This window comes from Dipodomys merriami, unplaced genomic scaffold, assembly GCF_024711535.1.
Source record: "Dipodomys merriami isolate MVZ:Mamm:240054 unplaced genomic scaffold, mDipMer1.0.p SCAF_13, whole genome shotgun sequence".
Lineage (NCBI taxonomy): Eukaryota > Metazoa > Chordata > Mammalia > Rodentia > Heteromyidae > Dipodomys > Dipodomys merriami.
Window position 1 is genome coordinate 21,738,554 of NW_027202604.1, and position 23,925 is coordinate 21,762,478.

At 39.1% G+C, this 23,925-nt stretch overlaps 1 protein-coding gene across 2 annotated transcripts in view; it reads left to right on the plus strand.

The window, feature by feature from the left end:
- Synpr (synaptoporin) overlaps positions 1 to 23,925 on the plus strand; it is a 284,651-nt gene that overhangs the window by 254,036 nt on the left and 6,690 nt on the right. The window lies entirely within an intron of this gene.

A 23,925-nucleotide genomic window follows, 5' to 3' on the forward strand; every position in this document is an offset into this window, starting at 1 on the left:
TAACATCATCTTATCTGGTCATATGTACATAGCTTTTGACCTTTTCTGCTTGTCCCAGACATAAATTATTTATTGCAAATAAGGGAAACCATGGCTTACTTCACTTAATATAATTTTTCCAAGACTTTCCATTTCCTAACAAATGAGGCAATGTCATTCTTTCTGATGGAGGCATAGAATTCCATTATATATATATATATATATATATATATATATATATATATATATATTTACATATGTATATATATATAAAATTTTCTTGATCCATTCATCTACTGAGGGGCATCTGGGTTGGTTCCATATCTTAGCCATGGTCAATAATGCTGCAATAAACATAGTTGTGGTGGTAGCTTTAGTATTGTCTTGTTTGTGATCATTTGGGTAAATGCCCAAAAGTGCGATTGCTGGGTCATAGGGGAGCTCTATGTGGAGTCTTTCAAGGAAACTTCATACTGCTTTCCAAAGTGGTTGAACAAGTTTACACTCCCACCAACAATGCAGTAGGGTTCCCTTCTGTCCACATCCCCTCCAGCATCTGTTGTTATTAGAGTTCTTGATTATAGCCATTCTAACTGGGGTGAGGAGGAATCTCAATTTTGTTTTGGTTTGCATTTCTTTTATGGTTAGAGAGGTTGAGCAGTTTTTTATATGTCTATTGGCCATTTTATTTCCTCTTCAGAGAAGTTTCTCTTTAAGTCTTTAGCCCACTTATTTATCGGGCAGTTGTTTCTTTGAGGATTTGTTGTTAGGGGATTTAATTCTTTGAGTTCCAAGTATATTTTAGATATGAGACCCTTGTCCATTGTATGGCTAGTGAAGATCTTCTCCCAATCCATGGGCTTTCTATTGATCTTGCTAGCTATGTCCTTTGCCATGCAGAAGCTCTGCAGCTTCATGCAATCCCATGTGTCCAACCTTTCTTTGATTTGTTGTGTTTCTGGGTCTCTTTTAAGAAAATTTCAGCCTGTACCAAAGAGACCTAGGTTTTCTCCTATTCCTTCCTGTAATGTTATCAGGTTGTCTGCTTTGACTCCGAGGTCTTTGATCCATTTGGAGTTGATTCTGGTGCAGGGTGATATATAAGGATTTAGTTTTCATTTTCTACAGGTGATTAACCAATTTTGCCAGCACATTTACTGAAGAGAAGAGGCTGTCTTTCTTCCATTCTGTTTTTTCAGCTCCCTTATTGAAGATAAGGTGGCTATATGTCTGTGGGTTCATTTCTGGGTTTTCCATTCTATTCCATTGGTCCTGAGGTCTGTTCTTGTGCCAGTACCAAGCTGTTTTGATTACTATGGCTTTGTAGTAGAGTTTGAAATTTGGTATTGATATTCCTCCAGCATTGTTCTTTCTGTTAAGGATCGTTTTTGCTATTCAGAGTCTTTTATTGTTCCATATGAATTTTTGGATTGCTTCTTCTGTTTCATTGAAGAATGAGGTTGGAATATTGATAGGTATCACATTGAATTTGTAGATAGCCTTGGGAAGTATTGACATTTTCACAATGTTGATCTTTCCAATCCAGGAGCATGGGAGGTTTTCCCACTTCCTAAGTTCTGTTTTGATTTCTTTTTGCAGGTTTTTAAAGTTTTCATCATAGAGGTCCTTCACTTCTTTAGTTAATTCCTAGGTATTTTATTTTTTGTGGGACTATTACAGAAGGAGTTGCTTTCCTGATTTCAGCCACGCTCTTCTCATTGCTGGCATACAGAAAAGCCATAGATTTTTGAGGGTTAATTTTATACCCTGCTAGTTTGCCAAAGTTTAGAATCAGCTTGAGTCATTTGGGAGTGGAGTTGGTAAGATTCTTTAAATACAAGATCATGTCATTTGCAAAGAGGGAGAGTTTTACTTCATCTTTCCCTATTTGGATCCCCTTTATGTTTGCATCTTGTCTTATTGCTGTAGCTAAGCATTCTGATACTAAATCAAAGAGAATTGGAGAGAGTGAACATCCTTGTCTCATGCCTGTTAAGAGGAAATGACTTTAGTTTTTCACCATTAAGTATAATGCTGGCTGTAGGTTTGTCATATACAGCCTTCATTGTATTGAGGAATGTTCCATGGATTAGTTTTCCCAGGGCCTTCATCATAAAGGGGTGTTGGATCTTGTCAAATGCTTTTTCTGCATCCATTGAGATAGCCATCTGGTTCTTATCCTTGCTCTTGTTGATGTGATGAATTATATTAATTGATTTGTCTATATTGAACCAGCTTTGCATCCCTGAAATTAATCCTGTTTGATCGCAGTATATGATTTTTTTGATGAATTGTTGAAGTCAATTGGCCAAAATTTTGTTGAGAAATTTTGCATCAATGTTTATCAAAGAAATGGGTCTATAGTTTTCTTTCTTTGATGAGTCCTTGCCTGGTTTTGGGATAAGGGTTATGATGGCTTCATAGAAAGAGTTCGGAAGTGAACTTTCTCTTTCAATTTCATTGAAGAGTTGGAGGAGTATTGGTATGAGTTCTGCTTTGAAGGCCTTGTAGAATTCCACTGTAAATCCATCCGGTCCTGGGATTTTCTTAGATGAGAGGTCTCTTATTGCTGTTTCTATTGTGATGCTTGTTATGGGCCCGTTAAGTTGTTTTAACTCATCTTGGTTTAGTTTCGGCATGTAGACATTTGCTAGGAAATTGTCTTTTTCTTCCAGATTCTCAAACTTATTAGCATAAAGGTTTGAGAAGTGTTTTTTGGATTATAATTCATTTAATTCTGATTTAATTTTAATTATTTCTTTCCATCTACTGGATTGGGGTTTAGCTTGCTGCTCATTTTCAAGGAGGTTCAGATGTCTCATTAAATTGTTGGTTTCAGATCTCTCCAATTTGTTGATGCAGGAACTCAGAGCTATAAACTCGCCTCTGAGTACTGCCTTTTCTCTGTCCTAGAGGAGCTGGTAGTTTGTGTGTTCATTTTTGTAGAATATTATGAACATTTGAATTTCCTTTCTAATCTCTTTTGTGACCTCCATGAGATTCTTATCTCCTTTTAACCACTAAAAGGCCAGAAGTGAAACTGTGGCTCAAGTGGTAAAGCTCTAGCCTTGAAAGAGAAAGCTAAAAAATAGCCCCCAAGCAAAGTTCAAGCTCTGTTACCAACACACACAGACACACAAACACACACACATACACACACACACACACACATACACACAACGCTGATAAGGCAAGATGAATCCTAAGGTACTTAACCTGTGCAGTTGAAAGGTTTAAGTAGGGAAAAGGTACTAGCAAACCAGTTTTTAAAAGTGTGTGCTAACAATTATATGTGCTAGTAATACATTTCAGTTACAAGGCAACTGCAATAATTGAAAGAGTATTCAGAGTCTAACCATAAACCCTGAATGTGTGTGTGTTTGTGTGTGTGTGTGTGTGTATCCCTATTATATCAGGTACAGAACTGTGCTTCTCACACAAGCTTTCATCTACACCTCACATGAGATTAAGTGTTCTTATTCCTACTTCAAATGAGACCCAAAGTAAGTAACATGGCTGGTAAATGGTTGAGATAGAAGGCTAGACAGATCTATCTGATTCAGACCCTAGCCTGGTAATCATGCCTTTACATTATCTCAAAGGAAGACAGGAGGGGAGGAGGATGGGAAGCAGTGTTTAAGAAGGCATTTTGCTAAGGGGCATGAGATTTTTGTTTTCAGCCAAGCTGATACATGCAGATGAAGGAGTAGGTGTAGGGAGAGAGACATGGGGTTATTTTCAGATGAGTTAAATTGGGGGAGTATGGGACATTCTTGTGTGGATAGTAGCAAAGAGTTGGGGTGTGAATCTGAAATTCAGATAAGGTCATAAGAGTGGATGAGAATGTGAAGAGAGGGAGGTGTGAGGAGAGGAAAGAAGCTGAAGACTTCTACACTCTCATATTTTAAGAAGAGAAAAAGTGTTCTCAAAGAGAACTTTTAAAAACTTAAGGTGGTAGTGCTAGTACATCTTCCACCAAAAAGATTTTGACCGAAGCATTGTATTTGTAAACTGCTTTGCCAAATAGCAACTCCTTCGTACAACTACTTTAAAAACCAATCATGAATGTGTTGAGAGGAATAAAAAGAAAAGATTTAGAAATATTGCAACGGGCTAGGTGCCAGGGGCTCATGCCTGTAATCTTAGCTGCTCAAGGGACTGAGATCTGATGATCGCAGTTCATAGCCAGTCTTAGGCAGCAAAGTGAGACCCTTACCTCCAATAAATTCTTCAAAAAAGCCAGAATTGGCACTGTGGCCCAAGTGGTAGAGTTCTCCTTCAGCCAAAGAAGCTCAGGGACAATACCCAGGCCCAGAGTTCAAGTTTCAGGACCAGTAAAAGACGAAGATGAAGACGAAGAAGAGGAGAAAAAGTAAATAAAGAAAGAAAAATAAAAAAGAAAGAATAGAAATACTGTAATTATTTTTATTTTTCCTTGTGAATAACTTTGAAGAGGCAGATAGACCCCAGGATTATTGTTCATTATTTCTCAATGAAACCAACAATCACCCAGAGTCAGACAAAGTAAATCCATAAGCCCACAGCTTTAGCTGGTAGTCTATGACTGTTAGCATATTGGGTGTTAGCATCACAGATTCTGACTCCAATAATTAGAACTAACTTTGGCCCAGCTAGAAACTTGGGTGTTGCCTTTCCCTGACCCCTAAAGTAAATCCCTCACCAAACCACACATCTGTCTTTTTATTATCTCTTCCTTTAATCCAACTGTCATTTCCTTCATCCAGATTGGCACTACTTTGTGTTCAAAGTACAATTACAATCTTTTACTGATAACATTTTATCCTCCCTCAAATTCAGTTCAGATAGATAGATAGATAGATAGATAGATAGATAGATAGATAGATAGATAGATAATACATACCTGATCTCACGTCTATTAAGATTTCTAAAAGTTAATGAACCACGCTTGAAGTCGTTAGAAGCAAGTAAGTTAGGCTGTCATTTTTCTAGGTTGATAAACCCACCAAGCCCACCCTTACCTCAGAGTTCCCCTCTTCCCTCTGTTCTGAAGTCTCTACCCAGATATGCATAAGGCTGACTCCCTTATAATTTTCCCAGCTATCCTATGTAGCACTTCAGCACCCACTTCCCAACACACTCAGTTCTTATTCTTCCTCCCTAATTTTTTTCTCTATGCCCCTTACCAGTTCTCAAAGCACTGCAGCCTTCACCTCTTCGCCTCATCCCCATCCACCTTCTCCACAGGAAAGTACCTTCTATGACAGCCAAAATTTGAGTCTGCTTTTGTGCAGTACTATGACTCTAGTGTTTAAAACATACCTAACACATTATGGAAAAACGAATGATCAAAAATGTGTACTGATTGTTGCTTCAGATGTTTTTATTGTCCAGGATTATCTGGCTAATTTTCCTGGTTCTCATTTGGCATGTATAAGTAATTTTTTTAAAAAAGAATTGGTTTTGAAGCTAGTTCTTCATCTCTACTGTAAAAAAAAGAAAGGAAGCAAGGAAGGAAAGAGAGAGAAAGGAGAAAGGGAGAAAAGAAAGTGAAAGAAGGAAGGGAAATGAAAGAGATGGAAAGGGGGGAAGAAAGAAAACTTCTATGAGGAAGAATATTGTGGAACATTCTGTGTTTCTCCTTAGTATGAAGGCCTCATATTGGAGAAAAGATTGTTATATTTATGCTTATAAATATCTATTTTATGACCCAATGGCACTAGACCAAACTATGATAAAATTATCCTCACAGCCATTTATAATTTTTTTAAGAAAAGGAAGCTGGTGAATATTAGAAACAAATGCTCTTTATCTCATTACTTCTTTTTTTTTTGTCGGTTGTGGGGCTTGAACTCTGGGCTTGGGTGCTGTCCTTGTGCTCTTCAGCTCAAGGCGAGTGCTCTACCACTTGAGCCACAGCACCACTTCCTATCTCATTACTTTTTATGAGCAAACTTCATCTAAATCTTTTTCTAGAAAAGAACCTATAGTTTTGAGAAAGTCTCATCTGCCTTGCATAAAATATTTATGTAATTATAAAGTAGTTTGGCAAAACAGCAGAACTGATAGAAAACATTGGAATGCTTGCTTTACTTGTAAAATACATAGAACTAACCTAGGAGTGATACTCACTAGACACTATGTTGGAAATGAATTATACAACTTGCAGGGAGGGGTCAAGAAAGAAAAAAAACGTGAGAAAATGAGGGAGGAGTGACACTGTTCAAAAAGAAATGTGTTCATTATCTGACTTATGCAATTGTAACACACCTCTGTACATCAATTTTACAATAATTTTTAATACCTGAAATGTAACTCTAAAAAATACATATAAAATTATTCCTAGCTGGTAGCAATCCAAACCCAAAGTCAGGTATGACCTATGGGTTGAAAATGGCAGTATAGATTTCATAATATAGTAGAAACAAATACTAACCAAAGCCAGGCACAAAGGGTGCAGGGTGAGATTCAGCTACACAGCTGTTGCTCAACTTCCAAGAAGCTGAAGCATGATCCTAGTATATATATGAGCCTTGATTAACTTGAAATGAACTAGTTAGAGTAAGTCACCACCTAGTCAATCTCCCTCTCTCTCTCTCTCTCTCTCTCTCTCTCTCTCTCTCTCTCTCTCTCTCTCTCTCTCTCTCTCTCTCTCTCTCTCTCTCTCTCTCTCTCTCTCTCTCTTTATTTTTCCCTAAGTCTTTTCCCACCATAGTCAAATGTGCTGGCATGTAGCAACACATATCTAGCCTTACTTTCTGAAAGACTTCACCTCTAACCACCTGTGATCCAGGAGGATCACTTTGAGGACTCCTCCATTATTTCATTTTTTTTAAATATTTATTTTATTACATTTAGGTAGTTGTACGAAGGGGTTACAACTCAACATGTCAGTTTGTGAGTACAAAACATCCTCGTGTGTGTGTGTGTGTGTGTGTGTGTGTGTGTGTGTGTGTGTGTTTGTATTAGGGCTTAATTTGGGACCTAAACACTGACCCTTAGCTTTTTCACTCAAGCTTGGCATACTCGAGCCACAACTCAGACTCCTGCCTTTTTTGGTGATTAATTTGCTATCAGAGGCTCATGGACTTTCTTGCTTCATACTGCGATCCTCAGATCTCAGCCCCCTGAGCAGCTAGGATGACACCATGTGAACCACCAGCCCCTGCAGATTTTGTTTCTATTTAACCTACACAGCAGTGTTTAACAGGTACTATGATTTGGCCTTTGTCTTCTCTCAAATCATCAAAACAATGTACTTCCATGTGTTTGTTTCCTAACACTTCAACACATTCCCTACTCTTTACCATGGTGCCTAAATGGAAAGAGGACAATCCCTGAAATCCACAGCCACAGTCTCACACACCTTAACTTCCAAAATAGACGATGGCTTTCTTTGGGCTCTGGGAAACACTATTTAGCTACAGGGCAATAGACTTTTTAAATAGAATGATATTATTAGTACCACTTAATGGGCAGCTTTGCAAACAACTGTACAAGAATATTATACTTTCAGCTGATTTCTGCAAATTTGTGTGGAATCAGGGTCTTCTTTGTGACGAAAAATATCTTACTCACTGTTTTGAGTAGCTATTTTCTTCTTCTCGTCAACAGGACAATATGGCAACTAATGAGATCTCATTACCCCGGATTTTAATGTACCATAGGTCATTGATTGTCTCCATTGCATGACTCCTACACATGACAAGATTCTATTAAGATGCATACTGGCTAAATACGTATTATAGGACTTGTGTGGGATCGTGTATAGTACTGCTTTACTCAAACTCAGCTTCAAAGGTTTCATTAAGAGCTTAACCATAGGTTTAAAGGGAACAGGTAACAGAAACCCATAGTTTATTTTTATTTTTTTATTCTAGCTGCCCGTATCAATTAGATGTAATACTAGACTAGGTTCTGGGACAATTACAAAAATTATATTTGACATAACCCCAGGAAGGCATAATCTTAGAAAGTCCTTACTAGCTGGAATCCCAGCTTTGGAATCAGACTGTGCTTATGATTTGCTTCTACCACTTGGTAGCTGGGTGACACTGGTCAGTTTCCTTAACCTCTCTGAACCTCTATAGCTTCACCCGTTAATTGATTATTATGACAGTAGTAACCACTCACTGATATCTGAGTGAAGTTAACTCATGCAAGCACTTACCACAGTACCTGGTTTGTAGCACATAGCCAGAAAAAGTTAGAGGAGAGAAAGTAAGAAGAAAATTGTGTTATGAACTGGGGGGAAAATAACTATCTTGCTGAACCTAAGACAGGATGGTAAAGTATGAGAGGTGGGGAAATGGAAAGGATGGGTGCTGGAATATTCTGGGAAGTTTTTATGCAAGAAGTTCACTAAGAGGTAGGACTTACTTCTCAAACTATATGTATGGGAATGTACTTAGAAGGCATCACTTGGAAGTATGTTAGAAGTACTTACCTGAATTCAGCTGCAGACTTAAAGAATCAGAGTCTGCTTAGAAGATTTGTGGTAGCTAACAATGAGAACTTTCTCATTTGGAGATACACCATGCTTCTCAAAACTTTAAAACCTTTTAGAGGGCCTGGGAAGGTGTCTCAGTGGTAGAGTGCTTGCCTTGCATGCATGAGGCCCTGGGTTCAATTCCTCAGCACCACATAAGCAGAAAAAAATGGAAGTGGCCCTGTGTCTCAAGTGGTAGAGCTCTAGCCTTGAGCTGAAGAGCTGAGGGACAGCGCCCAGGCCCAGAGTTCAAGCCCCAGGACCAACCAAAAAACAAAAAACTTTTAGTCTGCTGGCAAACCCAGAAACTGTTCCAAAAGAATATGACCACCAAGAGGGAGTCCACACTCCCAAAACTTCTCACTACAAACAAGAAAAGATTTTAAAAACTGTAAATGTGAAATCCTAACAGTTGTATATTGGAAATATCACAGAACTGACAAAATAAGTAGAGTTAGCTAAATAAAGAACGAAACATAAGTTGTGATTCAATTAATATTTATGCCTAGACTGAGTAAAACTCCAAAATATTTATTTCATCCAGATTGAAATGAAAACTAAGAAAACATATTATCACTCTCTCTCTGGGAGGATTTGGGCAGAAGTCCTTGAGATCCTTACGTTTCCAGAAAAACACATGTGCTTCAAGAATGCAATGCCATATAGGTTGTATGTGTCTCCCTGCTCCCTGGTTCTTTTTCCCAGAATACCCACACATCAGTCAACAACATCACTACACTTTGGCAGGTTATATTTTGTGTATACCATACCCTGAAGATAAATAAGTACACACATACATACAGATATTAATCACATCTTTCTGTGTTTGTATGTCTGCCTACATTCTATCCTTCAGCACCTGCTCAAATCCTACCTACCAGAGACCCAGAATCTCTGAGAATAAACTTACAAGAAATCTGGAACATAAGGGGAAACAAAGGAGGAGGCAACAATGCTTGATAAGAAATGTACTCATTACATTGCTCATGTGATTATAACCCCTCTGTATGGTATTTTCACAATAAAAATTTTTTTTAAGAAATCTGGAACAAAAAAAAACAGAATGGAAAAACTGATGTTGAAAATAATAGGATCAATTATTTGTTGTGATGCCTCATGCAAGATACCACACACACACACACACACACACACACACACGCACGCACGCACGCGCGCACACACACACACACACGATCATCCAGTTCTGCCTAATTTTTGTAATAACCCTCTAAAACAACCTACTCCTTTGTTACTCTTCTACTGAGAGAACAGAACCTCTTACTGAGGTCAAATAAATCACCAGAAGCTTTGTGCATAAGAAGCAACATAATACGCAAAACTCAAGCTTATCTTTTGCACTCTTTTAATACAGTGTGTATCCAGTTGACATGCCTTGAGGAATGGCTGGGAATTTGTAATTCAAATGCAATATTTTCCCTCACTTTTACTTCACATGATGAGTGGGGAGGTGGCAAAGGAATATTCTGAAGTCAGACTGAATTTGAGCTGTGGATGGTGAAGCACAGGATAATTTCCTTCCTTGGTATTTTCCAACTTCTTCATTTGAACCATCTGTTGCATGCTGACAGATGGGTTGATAGATGACAGAATAATGACTCTTCAATTCTAGAAAGACAGAAGGAATACTTGAAAAATAGCAGCTCTTTTCATTAACTGGTGTGTTAATACCATTTGCTCATTTGAAATAAAAAAAAGAAAGAAAAGAATAAGTTGGTGGGAGGAAGTGTGAACTATAATCATATTCATTTCCAGAAGCAGAAAGTCTCTTCTAATTGCCAAAGGTGAAACACATTAAAAGATGCCTATTCTAAAAGCACACCAAATTTTTATATACAGTCATTTAAAAAGGTGTAACAGGGAAATGTGTATATAAGGAAAAATGATAAAAATGAAATTTCAGAAATGTTTTCCCATCCCTACATCCTAACAGTAAATTATCCTTTGGGTAGGTAGCCAGATATGCATCTCTTATATTTTTGAAGTAATTAAGAAAATATGCAGATTTTTGAGACAAGTGATTTTTTCATCTCTCCCAAATTTGAAGTCTCCTTCTATTCTTATATTCCATAAGTATGTGTAAGAAGCTATTGATAGTAGACATTTGGCTAGGCACTGGGAGCATTGGGGTTAAGCCAGTCCTTTTTGTAATAAAGTAGGGTCATCACCATGATTAGTGGCTCATTCTCCCAGGCAGAAGTTTTCGGATGGGCTATGTCTTTACACAATTGCCCAAGTTCTTGTCTAGTCATGTACTGGAATCAGTACATGAATCCTCTTTTTATCTATGTCTATTTCTTTTTCTCTGTACACCTCTCTCTTTCTCCATCTCCCCTTGTGTCTCTCTTCTCTCTCCCTCTTTGTCTATCAGTCTCAAACTCTCTCTCTCTCTCTCTCTCTCTCTCTCTCTCTCTCTCTCTCTCTCTCTCTCTCTCACACACACACACACACACACACACACACAACACACACACACTTAAATGCTTGAAAATATCCATGGCTTAGCACTGTAGACTGCCTTAGCAAAGCCTACCATTTTTTGGTTGTTGCTGTTTATTTAATTTCAACCAAATGATTCTATTTTCAAGAGCAATGGCAAAGTGAAGATTGAAAATAAAATTGGTTGAGCTAAATTCATATCAAATGTAGTGAACATAACCAAAACAAGCCACATTATCTGAAGATTGCATTGTCTTCACCACTACTATCATTGCAATCACTTATGCAACAATTTTTTTAATTCCAATTTCAGACCATTGTGCAGGTGGCTTATGCCTGTAATCCCAACTACTCAAAAGACAGGTCTAAGGATCTTGAAGCTAGCCTGGGCAGAAAAGTCCAAAAGACTCTAATCTCCTATGAACCACTAAAAAACCAGAAGGGGAGCTGTGGCTCAAATGGTAGAGCATTAGCCTTGAAATCAAAACCTTAAGGACAGTGTCCAGACCCTGAGTTTAAGCTCCAGCAGTGGCACACACACACACACACACACACACACACAATCACTCTCACGAGGTATGCAATCACAAAACCTTAAGGACAGTGTCCAGACCCTGAGTTTAAGCTCCAGCAGTGGCACACACACACACACACACACACACACACACACACACACACACACACACACACACACACACACACACACACACACAATCACTCTCACGAGGTATGCAATCCTGCAATCTTGGCTACTCAGGAGGCTAAGATCAGAAGATGAAGGTACAAAGCCAGAAAGGTCCTCATGACTCCATGTCCAAAATAACCACCAAAAAAAAAACTGAGCTGGAGATATGGCTCAAGTGGTAGAGCTTTAACTAAGCAAGCAAGCCAAGTAAGCACAAAGCCCTGAGTTCAAACTCCAGTATCAGAAAAAAAATTCCAGTCTCTCTACTGCTCAGGGTTTTTATTTAATTGTAATTCTCTCAATAACTCTGTAAAGGAAGCGTTCCAGTCCATGTGAACAGTAATGCCCAGAGAATTCCAGCAGCCATCCACAGCTGGGGTTCATTTCATTGTTTCTGACCACTTGTGTCAGTACCCTGTCTAGGAGCCACCAGTAGAATAGTAAGTTAATACTAGGATTTTGTTTCTAAGGACTATCTGACAGCCTGAATTTATCTCAGCAGCTCCTTCCCACTCTCATATTATATAATTCTGGGGGAGGAAGATGTGTCTTTTCTCCTGATTTCAGGGAAAGCTGAAGACAAAGGAAACAGAAGTTGCAGTTCAGACAAGAGCTAACTTTTATGAGAAAGGACAGCCAGGAGGCCCTGACATCATTTGCTTGGTCAAAATTCTCATTGTTAGCTAACTTGAAATATCTTCCTACAGATCATAACCATTTTGGCCCAGCACCAGTGGCTCACACTTTTAACCCTAGCTAGTCAAGAGACTTGAGATCTAAGGATCATAGTTCAAAGCTAGCCTGGACAGGAAAGTCTCTTATTTCCAGATAGCCACCAAAAAGCTAGAAGTGGAGCTGTGGCTCAAGTGGTAGAACACTAGTTTTGAGCAAAAAAGCTCAAGGCTCAGGGACAATGGCTGGGCACCAAGGACTAGTACACACACACACACACACACACACACACACACACACACACACACACACACACACACACACACACACACACACACACACACACACCCTTCCAACAGAACATAACCATTTTCAAACATAGCTTAGCAATAAGGAAAAATAAGACTATTTAGACAAATTGAGAACTTACATTGGAAGCCAGCCTCTTCCTACAGAAAACATAACTATTTTTAGCCCAGCACCAGTGGCTCATGCCTATAATCTCAACTACTTAGGAGGAAGAGATAGAAACTGGTGTTTTGAAGCCAGCTCGGTTGGGGACCTAAGCGGGGATGGAGAGAGAGGAAAGATAGTGAGATGTGTTTTAAAGAACAAGTTTGGCATTGTGTCACATGTCTGTGACATAAGTAGGAGGATCATAGTCTGAAGCCAACCTGGGCAAAAAGTGTGAAACCCTGTCTTTAAAATAACTAAAGCAAATAGCACCTGCAGGAGGGTATAGCTCAATTGTTACATGTTTGCTTAGCAAGCAGAGGACCTTGAGTTCAAACCCCAGTAATGGCCAAAAGAAAAAAAATTCTTTTGATTAGAGGACATTTCATTTATCCTCGTCTTTACTGTCTGATGTTGTATAAAAAAATAAAAGAGTTGTGCCATCTTCTTTAAGAAATGTGTACAGTGGTTCACACCCGTAATCCCAACTATTTAGAAGGTAGAGATCAGGAGGGTACTGGTTTGAGGCTATCTCAGGGCAACAAAGTTCACAATCTATAAAAATGTTGGGCATGATGACAAGCGCCTATAAACCTAGCTAGTCAGAACATGTAAATAAGAGAATCACAGTCCAGGTTAGCCTGGGCAAAAATCTCAAGACCCATTTAGAAACGTAACTAAAGCAAGGGATGGGACACAGCGTTAAGTGGTAGAGTGCCTGTCTTGCAAGCACAAGTGTTCAAATCCCAGTATTGGGGACAAAGGTGTGTGATGTATGTGTGTGGGGTGTGATTTCTCATAAATAAGACTTCCAAGGTGTGCGTGCATAAACTGTGATGGGGTAGTTGCATGATGAGAAGACACTAGTGCAGAACTTACGTGAGAGGTGGAGTTCAAGTCTAACTGCCTCGGCCTGCTGCAGGCCTCCTATGGCATCTTCTGTGAACTACACTTTCTCCAGACATTTCATTTCTTTGGGTTTTTTTTAAAAATTATTATTTTGGTTTGTTTGGTTTTTGTCGATTGTGGGACTTGAACTCAGGGCCTGGGCACTGTCCCTAAGATCTTTAACTCAGAGCTAGCACTTTACCATGTTTCAATAGGGCCACTTTACCACTTTCCAGTAGAGCCACAGTGCCACTTCTGTTTTTCTGGTGGTTACTTAGAGATAAAAAGTCTCACAGAAGTTTCTGCCCAGGGCTAGCTTTGAACTGCGATCCTCAGATCTCAGCCTCTTGAGTAGCTAGGATTACAGGTGTGAGACATCATCATTTCTATGGAGACTGACATCTGGTATTTTCCAGATGTGTTTGTAATGCTCAGAAGCTTTGTGACAAGGAGCAAAGCTGTTGGTTAATTAGCTAGATCATCACATCTTCATCTAGCTGGTGCAATGACTGCTTCTAAAATGTTGTAGAAGTGCTAAAAAAAAATGAAAATAACAAAGACTGATAAGTTTTCAATAAGAGTCTTCAAATTTGCAGACTCATCCGAGATTACCTAGCTAGTCTGTGGTTTCTTTTCTTTATTGAGATTAAGTGATGACATAATTTTCACAAATTCCACAGTATTATGGGATAGTGATAGTTAGCTAAAGTCACAAACACATCTTAACCTTCACAAGGCACATTGTCATCAGTCTGTTCTTTTTAAGACATCTCAATTGTTTTCAAGAGCTGTCTTGCTTCTCCTCTATGAGCTTGGGCTTGTTATCTGTTTATTCATTTATTGATGGATATGTCTAAGCCAGTAACCAGAAGGAGCACCATGTCCTGTATAAGCTAGCAAGTCATCTAGAAACACTTAACAATGCTGGTGTCTTCCTTTGGTCTGAAAACTACTAGGGTGCCAGGATTCAGAAAGACAGAAATGCTTTTCTGCTAAGATTTACATGTTTGCACAGCTCTACCATAGACTTCTTTATTCTCTGGACTCAACTTTGTTTATTGTTTAGCTTGCTAAGAAGGAAAAGGTTGTAGGTAGACAGTTACAGAACTGATAATTTCAACAAGCATGGGGTCTACAAAAATCTCCAAGAAATGTGCGCTACTGTATTCAAATCCTTTTTACTTGGATGATTAGCCCGGGAAATTTCCTTAGTCCTTTCTGACCCAATAGTCATATGCCTCCTTAGACATAAACCAAGCAGGAAGCAGAGAACCTGGTACCCCTTCTAGAGGTCAATTCCTAGGCCTTCCAGATAAGCCATTTTGGAGTATATTTATTATTCAGGATGAGTCTGCTTTCAGATGCATCCACGGGCCAAACAAAATAATTCTTTGTATATCCAGCCCTATGTACCTTTTCCTATCCCTATAGGCTGTCCTCACCAGGCATCCCTAGACATTTTCTTATTTTCTTCTTTCTTGCATTGCTTTGCTTTTTCTTCTTTTTTTAAAAACACCAAGACCTTTTCCTGGAAAGTTATTATCATCTGAAGCAGTTACGCATCCTTCTGTGTTTAATTGACTGAACTTTCTCTCATCCACCACAGTGAGTAATGGGATCACATCTGTTTTTATTACCTCCAGTATTCCCAAGAGTTGGCAGCTAGCTAGAAATGTGTTGGATAAACAAATGAGCCCACCTGATTCATTGGCCATCAATATTCATTAATAATGCCAACATACTTTTCAATACTCTTGATTTTTAGTTACTATATGCAGTAGAACTAAGTGAACCTTCAGGCATTGAGATGAATATTTTTATAGCATTAATTCCTCTATCCTTGAAAAATGCCCTATGAAATGTCATAAATTATTGCTGTCTTTTACAGATAGGAAAAGTGGAGGTCTCAAAGCTAATTAGTAAGAGCTGGGATTTCACTGCAGAGCTTCTGGACTATAGACCTAGTCATCCTGTGTTATTTTGCATTCTAAAAGCCCAGATATATTCTCAATGAAGATGAGGTAAAATACCCTAAGTAAAAGGCTTAACACAGTGCTTGACCCATTGCTGCACTAATAGTAACATGACTAATATTTTACATTTATTTTAAACAGTTGTTATTTTACTAATACTTCATAACTTGTTCTAAAAAGCTCATGCTGTTTGTAATGAAAACTTAGGCAGGATGAACTGCAAAGAAAAATGGGCCTATAGAAACTAGTGAAGATAATGTGACTGAAGTCACCCCATAGCCCAGCTACATCCCATTCCCACCAGCAGTATGAAATCAATTGTTGATATACTAAAGGGAGGATGAGAGAGAACAACAGAGATAGAGAGAGACAGACAGAGGCAGAGAAACATTTTCAAAGTCTTATTTTCACAAGGTAAGTTAAACACCTAAATTAGGTCTCAGCTGTACAGCTGAGCAACTGCAAATCCATTGATGAAGTTCCCTGGAAGAGTTTAGAATAGGAACAAGTGCTGCATGTCGGTCACAATCAAAATTAACTTAAGGGGGACAAAAGAAATGAAATCCTGAATTGATTCATAAGCATGAGCCAAAATCTCCACTCATGAAACAAAATGATTGATTAAAAATCATGGCCTTGTAACAGAAGAACATTGGTACCCACTACAGCTTTCTCTTTTTTGCAAAATCCTAGAGAATAACAGGATGATAACGGGTATCCTACTGTGAAAACAACCCAGTATACAGGGCTGATACCTCACCCACCCTTGGACCTTTCCTTTCCATTCATTTTTTTAGCATTTTATTTTTATTTATTTTTATCTTTAAATGGTTTGTACAAAAGGGTTACAATTTTACATGTCCATTTACATACAGTGTGTCTTGATCTGTCAATCCTTGCATCAATCATTTCCACCCTCCCCCTTCCCCCACCAGTCATATCAAGTTTACCGTATCCTTTTTTAATATTAACTCTTGGCATCTTTTCTATTATTATCTTTAAGTAGTTGTACAAAGGAGTTGTCATTCAACACAGCAGTTTATTAATACAATGCATCTTGATCAGTGTCACCCTGTTTAATATTCTCACCCATCCCTCCTAACCCATCCTTTCCCTCACTTTTATTAATTTTCTAGGACATATATAGAATTCTTGACGACTTTCTCCTCCTCTTTTCCTCTTCGTTTGTCTACCCATCCCCCTTGGCCCCACCCCATCTCTTTTCACATACATACATCAAGTATTACAACTGCTTCCTGATACTCATTTTGTTAAACTATCTGTTCATGGTTCATAGGGTTATACCATAGAGCCTCCCTTCTGTGTATGATATACCTTAGCCAGCTTGGTCATGTATATACATGTGTGCATATGCACATTTACCTGAGAGGCTGTATTTTGGGGTCTGTGTGTGTGTGTGTATGTGTGTATATACCATATTTTTTGACTCATTTGTCTGTTGTAGGGCATCTGGGCTGTTTCTGTGACTGTGTTGAGCAATGCTGCAGTAAACAAACACATGCAGGTGACTTTACCATATCCTCTCTTGCACTTGTAAAATAGCACCCAGACTAGAATAGGAAGATGATAAATGTTAGGCATCTAACTGAAAGTGAAAACTATAGCAATGGGACAATGAACAAACATGGAATTTTGACTTCAACTAATCAGAGTATTAATTTAACTAGATTAAGCCTTCTCATCCTCATTTGTAAAGCAGGAAAAGTCACAGGATTATATGAGGATGAAATGAAATGATATTAAGCCTTGTGCATGTGGGTTGCCATTAAACCTGAACTAGGATGTAAGGCAGTTCACTTTCTGGCCAAGAACATCAACTTTGTACCTTAGCAAACTTTGGTGGTAACCAAAGCTTAAGAACTTAGTCTGGAAACTCTAGAAAATTAGTCTCCTCAGCTTAGACTTTCTCTCACTATAAAGCAAGATACATCATAGTCACCTCAATATGTTATGTAGGAGTTGTATAAATAATGTATGGAAGCACAGAATATTAACTGATCCATAAGCAATAGCCATAAGTATTAATGTTTTTGTTTTAACTCAGTAAAGTCACATCCATTGAAAGCAATACACTGCTTTTTAAATTATAGACTACTAACCTAGATTCGGGAGCCGAACTCCCTGAGTTCAAATCCTGGTTCTATTTCTTTCAAGCTTAGGTTAAGCTCTCTCCTCATTATCATCATTACCATCATCACCACCATCACTAGCATTATCAACACCATCATTATCACCTACAATGACCTCATCTTACTATGACCATCTTTGAAGGATTCAAGACCAATTCCTTAGCAATTGCTTATTTCTTGCATCAAAAATATAACTGCAATAATAAGCCAGTGTTTGTTGCAGCTAGGGCAGTGAAAATTAGGGAGCTTAGTTTTTCTATTCCTGAACTCCTGTGGACCTCTTGCTTGTATAGATCTCTGGCTGAGCTCAGAAAGAGGTTCCCGCTAAGAGATAAATCTGTACCCTCCAGCTTGGGGTCTGGGAAAGAACGGAGGCGAGATGTGAGGTAGAGAGAGGCATTTGAGGTTGGATCTTCCAAGAAAGTGCTTGGCAAGTGAATCTGTGGGTTCTCCACATTTCTTGGCTTATTAGCAATGAGGTAACTATCAGATAAATAGAGTGGGAAGTTCTCTGATAAAATCTAGGGAGAGTGACTCATAAACAACACCCTGTGGAGCTGGCCACGCAGCTGAGATTAAAGACTTTCTGACTCTATGTTTTTTCTCTCTGATAAAGATGTACAAACTTGAGGGCTTCACCTCTCTTCCTAACCAAGGATATTTTCTTTTGCACATTTGAAACAAGAGTCTCCCTTTCCAAATCCTGGCATGCTATGGAGACTAGAGCTCCCACAGAAGGCTTAAGTCACTTTGTTAGGGGATTTGTCACTAAAGATTCTAAAGTCCAGGGGGATTAATGGGCAATATCAGAAAGGGGAGACTGCCCTCCTGGGACAAGAAACCCTAAAGCTGGTCTAAATACACTTGAGTGAACTTTGAAAACTGGTTTCAGTTTTCCAGTGTCATTAAATAAGAATAAGAGTAAAGTTCTTCCTAGAGTTGTTGCAGAATTAACATGAAGTGGTGAACTTCATGATGCATTTAGTGCTGGCATATGAAGAATGATGTGACTCGGAATCTCCTCATCTTCTCCTTCATCTTTTCTTCTTCCTCCCCCTCTTTTTCCTCTCACCAAGATTAGCAGCTTTATAGCATTAACATATATCCTAACAAAGCTGAGCACCAGTGGCTCATGCTTAGAATCCTAGATACTCAGGATACTGAAATCAGAAACTCATTGTTTGAAGCCAGCCTGGGCTGGAAAGTCTGTGAGACCCTTGTCTCCAATTAACCACCGAAAAGCAAGTAATGAAGCCATGACTCAAGTTGTAGAACACCAGCGTTGGGCACAAGAGCGCCTAGGCCCTGAGTTCAACCTCAAGGCACAAGTAGTTGAGCATCAGCAGAGAGCAAGCACACTGAGCTAGAATGGGATACCATAAATAAATGAATGAATGAATACTAACAACTTAATTGATAGATGGATAAAATAAAATGGAACCAAACTGCCCAATCAGAATTAAACCAGGCTATTTCCTCTGTTTGCTAAACAGATAATGTAAACACAAATGGGGAAACATATTCAGATTGCACATCAAAGTTCTTTAAGTTCCAGAATGAGATTAGTTCTCAGAATCCATTTGAAAACCATCAAGGAGCCATGGGCAAATATATCACTTCACCTTTTGGGCTGCAATTTCTATGGCATTAGTAACACTTCCTCTGACTACTTCTTGGGACCACACAGATCCCACAGGGGAGAGATTTCCGAAACCTTGAAACATCTAAATGTCAAGCTGTCCGCTCCAGGAGGTAAATAACACAAGCAAACACGACAGAAGTTATCGTTAAAGAGTTAACACATGCATGGGATAATGAATATTATAAATTCATCCACCATGCACACATTATCTCTGCTAGGCAAATAAGTAGATTTTTGTAAACAACCAGATCCTTGTCTGTACCCTCAGGAAGAATTGGCTGCCCAAGAGCCACTTACCTGTCCTGGTACAGAAAATAGTTTAAGGCACCATCATTAGTGCAGAATTTAATAACATGGCGTGAAAGTTAGTCCCTATTAACACCTGTTAATCTCTTAGTTTTACAAAGATTCTAGGCTCCCAAGCCTTGAGCATACATTAACCAGAATTAAAGGTATTTTATTTCTAATGTGTTACACTCATAGTCATAATCTTCTAGTTATGGGAAGATACATTGGCTTAACATTTATTGGGCATGTATAAGTTTTAAGTTAACCTTGTTTATGTAATAAAGACACATTTTGCTTTAAATGAAATATGAAACAATAACACAGGAGGTATGTAGATAAAAATCAAGATAGTTTAGGAAGTACCCAACTGCTTAAAATTTAGAGAAAACCAATTATGTAATTATCTACATGAAATACACCAAAGAACAATTGCCCTTCCACATTTTCAGAAAGTGTGTAACATACTACCCATCAATCTAGGTATTAATTATAAGTAAAACGTTTAACCTCTCTACACTTCAATTTATTCGTAAGTAAAAGGGAGCAGACATTAGAAGCTAAGTTATAAGGTTAATGATGTTTACAGGGGCTTAGCTGTGGTCCTGGCAGACCAGAAATGCTCAGGAGATAGAAAAGATGGTTAGTTCAGGATGGAGTCTGATCTTTGTGCCCAGGAGGGATCACTTCTGAGAACTTCTACCTCTAGGCTTCCTACTGGGTTTGGCCTGTAAGGAGCCTCAGCAGGAAATGGGGAAATAAGAGGAAAGAAGGGTCAAAGTATTTGGTTTATGGCTCACTATCTGCAGGTTAGCCTCAAACTAAGATTCAAGCCAACAGCCCAGAAACAAAACTTGCAAGCAAATGTCTAACATGTTTGATCTGGTCCCCCTATCTTCATGCTCTTCTTAGTCATAAGCTTAGCTTAAGCCTATTTTTTTAGACCTTTTGATGCAAATACCCTGTGTGTGCGCATGCGTGTTTTATGTTCCCTAAGACTGTTCTCAAGACAGGCAATTTACTCAAAACATACTACTGGGATGTGTGAATGAATGAGTGGAATAAATTTCCTTATGTTCATGAGTTGAAAAGGTGTAACACTGTCAGAATGTCAGTGTTCCCCCAACTAATTCTCACATTCAAAACACTTCCAGCTCTGCAGAGAAGACTCCATCCTAATCCTTGAAACCTGTGTCTATCTCATGGGGCACAGCAAGGAGGGGTTAAAACTGCAGTCAGAAGTAAGGATCTTCCTGAGAGAACTTTCTTGAAAATAGTGATACCTTACATTGTTTGGGTGAACCCATGTCATCTCCAGGTTCCTTCAAAAGTGGAAACATAAATAACAGAATGACACAACGTGAGAAGGGACAGCCTGACTATTCCTGACTTGAGCGTGGACAAAGGTCATGAACCCATAAACGCTGGCATCCTCTAAAACATGGGGAAAAGGAAGAAAAATAAATCTGCATTAAGAAGAAGGAGCCAACTTAGATCTTTTTTTTAATTAAGTTTTTTATTGTGGAAATGCTGTACAGAGGGATTATAGTTACATGAGCAAGGTAATGAGTACATTTCTTATCCAGCATTGCCTAGATCTATATTGTAGCTTTGTGACACATACTTTGAACTTCTGATATCCAGAAACAATAGATAGTACATGTGTGTAGCTTGAAAATGAAGAATGAAATACGTCACCAGATGGCATGTGAACAGAGAGTTGTGATTTGATGCAATCTGGCTTGTTTAACCATTCCTTCAGTTCCAAATGCAAACCCATCAACTGTAATTTCTTTCTTCCAATGACTCATAGACATCTGTAGATACTGTATTTATTTGCTTGTTTCTTTACACCTATGTGTCATTCCCAAAAGGGCTTAGACAGCTTTCCAAGGGTATATAAGACTCAAATGGAACTCACTAAAAATGAGAGGGAAGGAAGGGTTTGTAAGGAAAACACCTGCTCTGTGGGAGGGGAGAAGCTTCTTTGCTCTTAACAAACAACATCTCAGTGATGGAAGCGGGTGACCATTGAGAGAAACATCTGCAAACAACCATGTCCTAGAAATTTTATGAATGGATTATGAATTGCCCACAATATTCTATAGCCAACATGAAAAGGTAATTTAGTGAATCATAATTCACAGCAGCCTCTGGATGAAAAGGGACCAGGTTCTCAGATTTAGCCACTCTTCATTGTGAGACCTCACATCTCACAAATGCCAGCACACACTACACTGTTGGAGTGGAAGAGTTCCTTCAGTGAAGATCATGCTGTCTTAATCAAAGTTATTCAGGCTCACCATGAGGGCAAGAGCCCAGGCAAAGCAGATTCACCATGCCTTGGAGTAGGAAAGAAATATATTCCAAGAAAACTTGTTACTAATGAAAGAGTAGCCTACTTGTGTTGCTGCATCATATTTGCTAGTTTCCTTTCCCTATGTCTTTATTATTTTAGGTAAGAAGCACAAGAGGCATTTTCAGTTGTTGCTGTTGTCATTCTTGATTGGTTTGTTTGTTTGTTTGTTTGTTGTTGTTGTTGTTTTTGGGTGGGGTCCGGTTGTGGGGCCTGAACTCTGGGCCTGGGCGCTGTCCCTCAGCTCTTCAGCTCAAGGCTAGTGCTCTATCACTTGAGCCACAGCGCCACTTCTGGCTTTTTTTCATTTTGCTTATGTGGTGCTGAGGAATCAAACCCAGGGCCTCATGCATGCAAGGCAAGCGCTCTACCACTGAGCCACCTTCCCAGCCCCTGTTGATTGGTTTGTGATACTGAGGATTGAACGTGAGGCTTCATACTGGTTAAACAGGTGCTCTCCTGTTGAGCCCTGTTTTGTACTGGTTATTTTTTTTATTTTATTGTAAAGGTGCTGTACAGAGGGGTTACAGTTACATGAGTATGGCAATGAGTATATTACTTGTCCATCAATGTTACCCCTTCCCTTGTTATTGACCCACTATCCCTTCCCTCCCCCACCTCCCCCATTCCTCTCCACCCCCCTCCATCCAGAGTTGTAAAGTACTGGTTATTTTTGAGATAGGGGTCTCAGTTCATGCCTGGGCACACATCTGGGCCACGATCCATCTACTTTAGTCTTTTTGTCATAACTAGGATGGTAGGCCCATGACAGTATGCCAAGCATCTTCCATTGAGATGGAGTCCCATGGATTTCTCCGCCCTGACACTGCAATGTTCTCAGTCTCGGCCTTCCATCTAGCCAGGATGAGACGTGTGTGTCACGGTATCCAACTATTGGTTGAGAAGGTGTCTTGAGATATGTCTGCCCAGGCAGACTGCGATCTTTCTGGGCTCAGCCTCCCAAGTAGCTAGCATTACAGATGTGTGCCACCGCTATACAGTTAGAACTCAGTATTTTTACAGTGGTCAAATATAAATATAATCTATCTGAAAAGATAGATAGTTGAGCCTAAGTTTCATATAGAGTTGAGCCTGAGTTCCTAAGTTTGGAACTGTGAATCCTACCTGCCATCCTTTCTGAGACATGAAGGAGGAGAAATAGCCTGAAACAGACCCTATCAGAAATTTGGAGCTATTTCTCTAAAATGGCTATTCACTTACATAACAGATTTTGTTAGGCAGCTTCTTTCCCCTGCCCATATATCAGATATTTTTCACAGTCAGACATATCTAGATATGAATTCTGGGACTGTCAATTTCTGTCATACCTTAATTTCCTGGGACCTTGGTTTCCTCATGTTGAGTTGTAAATATCACTTAATGTAATTGTTGTCTTCAGCATAACACAGTTCCAGGTAAAAAACAGATAATAAATACTCAGGCAGGTTTTTTTTTAAACAATTAACATGATGAAGTAATGAACTAATCAACAGGTTTGTGGGTATTTGGTGGTGGTACTACTAGGGTTTTTAACTTGGGGCTTCCAATTACTTAGGAGGTGCTCTGCCATTTAGGCCATGCCTCCAGTCCTCTTGTTTGAGTTACTTTTCAGATCAAATCTTGCAGTTTTTGTTTTGCTTGAGCTTGGACCACATCCTCCAGCATATGTCTCCTACATGACAGTGTATTAATTGAAATAGTCTCATCTTCCTCCCCCCAGTTGGCTCCCAATTGTGATCCTCCTCCAGACCTCTGCCTCCTATGCAGCTGGGATTGCCCCCCATGCACAGCCCCAAGAGTGTTTGACAATGGACAAAAATCACTAAATTTTTTAAATTATCTCAGTATAGTGGTTAAGAGCCTGGGCTGACAGTGTCTAGAGTCTCAGGCAAGCTGTGCAAATATTCTCTGTCTTAGT